Source organism: Lucilia cuprina, chromosome X, assembly GCF_022045245.1.
Source record: "Lucilia cuprina isolate Lc7/37 chromosome X, ASM2204524v1, whole genome shotgun sequence".
Taxonomy (NCBI): Eukaryota; Metazoa; Arthropoda; class Insecta; order Diptera; family Calliphoridae; genus Lucilia; species Lucilia cuprina.
The window spans coordinates 5,163,148-5,172,273 of NC_060949.1; positions in this window are offsets into that span (position 1 = coordinate 5,163,148).

Sequence of the window (9,126 nt, forward strand, 5' to 3'; positions counted from 1 at the left end):
AATGACAAACTTATATGTACCCTTCTCATGAAGGTGAAGGGTATAAAAATGTTGTTTGTAAATAAGGGAGTTAAAAATTTAATAAACCAAAAAATTACAGATAAAAGGAACAAATATTGTTGTGTTATCTTAAAATGATATGAAGTTTTTGAATTTGTGTGAATTTAAATTTATAAATATCAATATTTTGGACAAATTAAACTGCATAAGAAATATTGGTATTTTTGCTACATTTAATTTACATAAATCAGAAAGGGGAAAATTAGTAGACACTTTTTCTCTACGTCAATTTATATTATTTATTCAAGGCCTCTTTCACACGAGCACAAAAATAATATGATTTGTCAAAATTTTATGTAGAAGGATACGGATGCGATCGTCTAAACACGATATGTAATGAAACCTTACTACATCGAGTAAAATACTGATTGAAAATTTTACATTCGTATGGCTCTCTTCGTCATATTAGATCAAGGATGTATTTTTATGTAAACGCAAAAAAGTGAAAAAGCCGGAAACTCACTTTGTTATTGTTTTATACCAATCGTATATACACAAAAAGAATAAATCATACGACCTTTATCACTTTTTTTTTTTGAAATATGGATGGAATTTCATCATACTTTTTCATTAGACTTTACGTATGTGAAGTGTGATCGTGTGAAGGTTCCTTAAGGAAATAAATTTTGACTTTAGCATTCGCACTTTTTGGGAAGTACCTTTTCCAAATGCTTTGAAGAGTTTAAATCATGCTTTAAAAGAGAAAATGAGTAAAAATCCGAAATCTTAAGTATTAATATCAAGGACATAAGAGTTATAAGTTTTATGATATATTTCTTAAATATTTACTATTATATTTCAACTTTTATTTTTTTCCTTGTTTGATAATAGTTATAGACAACGAAAAAAATATTCCTTATACATTATTATTATATTTCAATAAACATTTTATTCGTCTTTTTATTTTACTTACTATACCCGGTGTGCTTTGCTACTCCAACCAAAATAAATACATAATAACCAAAAAAATATTTATTTAGTTACTAAATTATAAAATTTTTCTTAAATGTTTATTATAATTTTCTCTTGGTGACAATAAATCTCATTTAAATTCTAAAATAATACATTAATGATATTTTGCTTCTTACTTGCTAAAATTTTAATATATATCTTTGGGATATACAAAATTTTTTTACCCTCTAGTATAAAATAAAAAACCCACTTAACGATTTTGAAAATTCTAACCACAATAGTTTTTTCAGATTAACAATCTATGAAAAATTTGAATTATCTAACAGTTTTCAAGATATACGAAATTTTGTAGTTAATTCATATATGTGGTGCCAAGACCCCCACTGAAATCGCGCCCGTTATTTTCTAAATATTTACATGAATGTCAAAGTTATTCATATAAAATTTGATTAGTTTCTTAGATAACTATTTTTTCTATTTAATTTTTGTATTTGATTTATATGAAAGGTGCCATGCCCCCTAACGCCAGTCCTCCCACATTTTATCCTAAATAATCATATTGACACAAAAGTGGCTCCGACAAAATTTTAGGGCTCTAACTGTTACATTATCTCAAGATAAACGAACTTTTGTATTTAATTAATATCGGAGGTGCCGCTCCCCTCATGGGTAGTCCGCCAATTTATTACTTAAAATGTTTACATGGATGTTAAAGTTATTCATGCAAAATTTTAAAATTCTAACTGTATTAGTTTCCAAGATAAACGTATTGTTGTATTTAATTTATACGGGAGGTACCACGCCCCCTAACGCTAGTTCTCCCACATTTTATTCAAAAATAATCATATTGACACTAAAATGGCTCCGACAAAATTTTAGGACTCTAACTGTTATATTATCTCAAGATAAACGAATTTTTGTATTTAATTAATATGGGAGGTGCCGCTCCCCTCATGGGTAGTCCGCCAATTTATTACCCAAAATGTTTACATGGATGTTGAAGTTATTCGTGCAAAAATTTAAGATTATAACTGTAATAGTTTCAAAGATAAACGAATTTTTGTATTTAATTCATATGGGAGGTGCCGCTCCCCACATGGGTGGTCCGCCAATTTATTACCAAAATGTTTACATGGATGTTGAAGTATTTCGTGCAAAAATTTGAAATTTTAACTGCCATAGTTTCCAAGATAATCGAATTTTTGAATTTAATTTATATGGGAGGTGTCGCGCCCCCTAAAGCTAGTCATCCCACATTTTATTCAAAAATAATCATATTGACACTAAAATGGCTCCGACAAAATTTTAGGACTCTAACTGTTACATTATCTCAAGAAAAACTAATTTTTGTATTTAATTTATATGGGCGGTGCCGCTCCGCTTATGGGTAGTGCGCCAACTTATTACCCAAAATATTTACTTGAATGTTATAGTTATTCGTGCAAAAACTTAAGATTCTAACTGTAACAGTTTCCAAGATTAACGAATTTTTGAATTTAATTTATATGGGAGGTACCACGCCCTCTAAAGCTAGTCAGCCCACTTTTTATCCCATACAATCATATTAATACTAAAGTGCATCCGACAAGTTTTACGGACTCTAACTGTTATATTATCTCAAATATACGAATTTTATATTTTCTTGTGGGCGTGGCTGCTCGCCCACTTGAAAATTCAAAATAAAAAGTAGCCTATTACCTATTCCAGACATACAGGAATACGCAGTCAAAATTTCAAGCAAATCGGTTCAGCCGTTTAGTAGTCTATAGCGTTCAAACATACAAACAAACACACATTCATTTTTATATACATTATATAAGCAGAAATTATAAATATAGTAAATAAACACATATAACATTTTTTAATATAAACAAAACTACAATAATTTTATACATAACTAGCCTATAACCCGCTACCTTGTTAGCGAGCCGTTTTTCAGGTATTGTAAAATTGTGGTAACCCCTCTATTTCTTAATGTTGTACTACCGATATTTTCGAAAATTCAGAGAACTTTTTGAAGAACGATAAAGTACCAAAAAATCCCCTTCTATAGTGTATCACTTAATCTGGGACATAAATGCTTAATTTCATGTTAATGGTCTAATATTAAAGATATTTTTAAAAGTACCTTTTGAAGAACGAAAAAGTTTTCTTTTATGGGTTCTCACTTTATCCAGGTCATACATACTTAATTACAGGTTGCTAGGTTCTGTATTATAGAAATTTCAAGAAGTACCTTTTGAAGAACGATAAAGTACTAAAAAGTCCCAATTTATATGTTCTCATTTAATCCGAACTCTACATACTTAATTTCATGCTTCTAGGTTCAATATTGTATAAATTTCAAAATCTACCTTTTGATAAACGAAAAAGTATGAAAAAGTCTCCTATTATTGGTTCTTACTTAATACGGGCCAAACATGCTTAATTTTCTGTTTCTAGGTTCAGTATTATAGACATTTCAAAAAGTACCTTTTGAAGATCGATAAAATACGAAAAACACCGCTTTTATATGTTCTCATATAATCCGGACAGTACATACTTAATTTTATGCTTCTAGATTCTATATTAATAAAAAAAAGTCCCCTTTTATGGGTTCTCACTTAATCAGGGCTCTAGGTTAAATATTATAAAAATTTCAAAAACTACTTTTATATTTTATATGGGTTCTTACATAATCCGGGCCATGCATGCTTAATTTTACGTTTTTAGGTTCAGTATTACAGAAATATCAAAAATACTTTTTGAAGAACGAAAAGTAACAAAAGTTCCACTTTTATAGGTTCTCATTTAATCCGGACTCTACATACTTGATTCCATGTATCTGGGTTCAATCTTATAGAAATTTCTCACGTGATCCGGGCTCTACATACTTAATTTCATGCTTCTAGGTTCAATATTATAGAAATTTCAAAAAGTACCTTTTGAAGAACGAAAAGTACCAAAATGTTTTCTATTTGAGGTTCTTACTTAATCCGGGCCATACATGTTTAATTTCATGTTTCTATGTTCAGTATTAAAGAAATTTCAAAAAGTACCTTTTGAAGAACCGAAAAGTGCCAAAAATACCACTTTTATCTTATCTCACTTAATCCGGGCCATCTATAATGAATTTCGTGTTTCTATGTTCAATATTATAGAAATTTCAAAAAGTACCTTTTGAAAAACCAAAAAGTTCCAGAAATACCCCTTTTATCGGATCTCACTTAATCCGTGCTCTACATACTTAATTTCATGTTTCTAGATTCAATATTATACAAATTTCAAAAAGTACTTTTTGAGGAACGAAAAATTATCAAAATGTCCCCTTTTATGGGTCCTCATTTAATCCGGGCCATACATGCCTTATTTCATGTTTCTAGGTTCAATATTATAGAAATTTCAAAAAGTACAAAAAATTTCCTTTTTATGCAAAAAAGTACCAAAAGTAAGTACATTTTTCACTTCTTAAGCGTTCGAATATCCAAAAAGTACTAAATACGTATTTTTATTTTGTCGTTAAGTATTGAACGACGATATGCTTTAAACTGCTTTTATATCTTATCTAGTTTAGGAGATATGTTATATTTTGTACCCGTCGTTTCCCTGGAATTTAACTAATTTATAATATTAAATCTATAGATCAATGCATTCAAATTAACATTGACGTTGCTTTTTACCCCTGAAATTAATATGCCAAAATTAAAATTCAATATATTTATAATTCAAAACAACTTTCACAAAATTTACCAACAACTCACATTTTCTCCATTTTCGAATTTATTTAGGCTTGAATGGTAACAAAATTATCTTTAAAATTTCAAATTTCATAAAGCTATAAAAATATTAAATGATGAAACCAAGGCGAATTCATATCAGGCGAATTCATATTGTTGTTAATAAATCAACTGATCATTTTTTTCTTAATTCGCCTGGTTTTTCTAGCTGTCAAAGTTTGTTATTGTTTAAATTTTTATATTTAAAAATGTCCGTTAAATAGAGAAAAACTTCGTTAATATTTTGAATTATTTGTGTAAAAAATATGAAAATAAAAGCATCTCGTAAACAAATGTCATTTTATTTAAATAATGACATAATTGGTATGTATACAAATATGTTATTTAAGAAAAATATTTTTTCTATTAAATGTTAACATATTACACAATATTATTTTATATTTTATATTAAGTATATAGTAGATATCGTGATTAACTAAACAAAATCTCTTTCGGAACACTTAATATTAAGAAACGCATATGAAGTATTTACCCGGCTGGCGGCAGCTGACTTCTACGTTATGGCTTAATTTTGAAATCTTTTAAATGTTAACAAATTAAACAATATTGTTTTATATATACATAGTGTAGATAAAGAGATTAACTAAAAAAAGTTTGCTTTTTTTACAAAACTATAACAAAACCCATATGAGGTATTTACCCGTCCGGCGTCTGCTACATTATGGCCAAATATTGAAAATTACTCCGCCGGAGTAGAATTATCCATTGACAACAAATATTCATTCATTCGTAATATAATATTTTCATGAATATGTACTTTTTTATGTTTATTTTTCACAAAAAATTAAGTTTTACTTTACTTAAGGCACTTACTTAAATTTTGCAAATTAAGCTGCCAGAATAGAATTTTCCGTTTGAAACAAACATTATTCAATTCAGAGTATATTTTTTTCACAAATTTTAATAACTTTATCTTTATTTTTTAATATTATATAAATATTTTACAAAAATTTTTCATCAAATGGATTCGCCGTACTTATGGTTTTTGACATTTACGAAAACCAAAAGCAAAAACAAAATACATGTTGTTGTTGCAGAACTGCCACCACCTTATCTGAATTCTCCTTGGGCAGTAACTACAAATTCTTTCATATTTCTATTTATTTTCTTTTGTTTTTATTTTTCGTTGCCTATTTACATGGTTTTGTTTATAAAATGTATGAAAATATTTTGAAAGTATGGTAAAGCTGTATAGAGAAAGAGTACCTTAAAATGTGAGCATAAAAACAAACGCTCTCAAAATAAAATAACATCTATTTTTACAAGCGCATTCTACGACTTCAAAAAATGCCAATTTGTATGGAAAAAGGCGCTATGCCCCAGTTCTGTTTCATCATTAATACTTAAAATTTCGGATTTCTAATCATAAATAATATATAAACCCTTCACCTTAGTGAGAAGGATATATATAAGTTTGTCATTCCGTTTATAATTTCTATAATACAATTTTCTGACCCCATAAAGTATATATATCAGACCTGCGCGATTTTCATTAATTTTGCATTAACATTAAATTTAAAAAAATTAATTTAATGTAAAAATTATTGCATTAACATTAAATTTGTAAAATTTAATGCATTAAATTTCCATTAACATTAAATATTTTTGAATTTAATGCATTAATTTTACATTAACATTAAATATTTTTGAAATTAATGGATTAATTTTGCATTAACATTAATATATATAAAAATTGATAAACATAAATAAAAATACAGCACAAAAGACCTCGATCTAACTAAATACAATTAAAATTAAATAGGTTAAAATCCTTTCTAATAACTCCTATATTCCATTCAAACTTGTGTGTTTTAAATATAATATTTATATAAGATTCCACAGACAAAATAAACTAAAAAAGGAATATCTGGGAATATGTATTATCGAGTATAGGACTTATTAGAAAGGACTTTAACAAAATAAACTAAAAAAGAAATATCTGGGAGGTGATACTAATCTTCTAATATGTATTATCGAGTATAGGACTTATAAGAAAGGACTTGAACACATTCAATTTTACTTGAATTTAGTTAGACCGAGGTCTTTAGCGCTGTATTCTTATTTTTATAAATTATTTTATACATTAATGTTAATGGAAAATTAATGCATTAATTTTATTATTTAATGTTAATGGAAAATTAATGCATTAAATTTAAAAAATTTTATGTTAATGAAAAATTAATGCATTAATTTCACAAATATTTAATGTTAATGTAAAATTAATGCATTAAATTTAAAAATATTTAATGTTAAATTTAATGCATTAAATGTACCCATGTTAATGTTAATGCAATAAACTTGCATTAACATTATTTTTTTATGTAGAAAAAATTGTTAATGCATTAACACATTTAATGCATTTATCCCAGGTCTGCTTCAAACACAAAAATAATAATAAAGAATTTACTCATATTTAGAACAGGTATAAATTGAACTTGTCATCATTCAAAATATAATTCCTAATTCTAATTACAAATAAAAAAAAAAACTAAAATAAACTACAGTAAGATTAGTATGGCAGTAAGTATTCAGAAAAAAAATCCAAAAACAAAAATCTCAATCATATTTCCTCCTAAGGTATAATTTTGAAACTTAAAAGAAAATAAAATAAATAAAACCGAAATAATATGCAAGATTTCCCGAGTAAGATTTCAAATTACATAGATCCAAAATCAAAAAATCGCAAAAGAAAACATAACATTTAGTAGAAAAACCCATCCATAAAATCATTTGGTCAAAATTTGCAAAAAAAATATTTTGATAAATTCCAAAATCCAAAAATGATTATAAGAAATGACAAAAACAAACAAAAAAATTAAAAATAGTCGACATCACGGAAGTTAAAGATATTAAGAGGATGCATCAGCATTGAGCTGTTAGTAAAATTTAGGAATTATTCATATAAAAATGACAATAGAATCTACTGATGCCCCACGTTGGGCGCCATTTAAATTTATGTAACGAATCTGACCTATGGCTCTAACTGAAAAGGGCTATGCTACCTAAATGTACCGGCCGTACTCAGGGAAATTGGGATGGTGTTCTTGCCCCTTCCCAGAAAGACTTCACCACATTAATCTAAAAGTTAGGTAGCTACTTTAAATATCGACCAAAACAAAAAAATATTAAACAAAATGAAATTAAAAGCCGAAGAAATGGTTGAAGCAGCTTGGCCGAAGATGTTAAGATGTTATCCCTTCTTCAAATTTCTTCACCCACCCAATACATTGCTATCTATGTTTAAAATAGTTCCCAGATAGCCCAAAATTCACTTACCTACTACTGACCTTAACCTTTCATAAAATCAAAATTCAAAAATTTAGCAATTCTCATATAAAGTTATATTCATCTCATATTCAAAATTCGAAATAAATTTATTAAACATTATATGTTCTTATTAAATATGTATTAAACAAAATATTAAGTATGTAGTTAATATCATGTATGTAAAAAATTTAAATTTTAATTTAACATAGAACTGTAAAAAAATGTATTCTTTACATGATATTTTTTAATATTCTCGTTTTGTCTACATGTTAATAACCTAAAAGATACATATAAACACTCAAGGTCGTTATGTTAAATTCAAATATTATAAATAATCAAAAGTAAATAATGTTATTAACAGAAAACAATAAACCAGTTGAATAAATTCAAAATAATGTCAATGAAAATAAATGTTATTAACAATTAACAGAGATTACCAAGAAAAATCAATTAATTTCTGTACGTAAATGTTAATAACATAAAATTCTAAATTTTATAAAAGCTAACTTGAACAAAATATGTTAATTGCAAATGAAAAGTTATTATTTAGTTAACATGTTACTAACATAAGCTATGTTGTTAACATACATTATAAATGTTCACTGTTAACATATCAATTTATGTTAGTATTTAAATATGGAAAATGTTTACCAATAAATGTGTTATGTGGAGTGAAAATTCATTAATAAAATATATATTTATACAAACTCACCAAATTACCATCCCTCGAAGACTTACAGGCCTGTTGTCCTCCGGAATCTTGAGCTGTTGTTATTAAATTTTAATGTAAATTTTCACTCAATAAATTTGTATAAAATTGTGTGTTTTTTTTTATATAAAATATTCTAACATTAACTGGATTAACAGAAAGCTCAAATCATGTTGTTAACATAAATATATAACAAAACAAATAAAAATGTAAATAAAGTTAATATAAAACAATATTTTAACAGAAAAATTAAAAAAAATCCTTCATTACTTTATGTCAAATTCAGGTTAAAATAATAAAATTACGTTATGTAATCAAACGACAATTCAGGGTATATTATATAATTCCGGTTATGCTGGCATACTTTTAGGCAGTAATAATAAATCTCGGCCAGAAACAAAT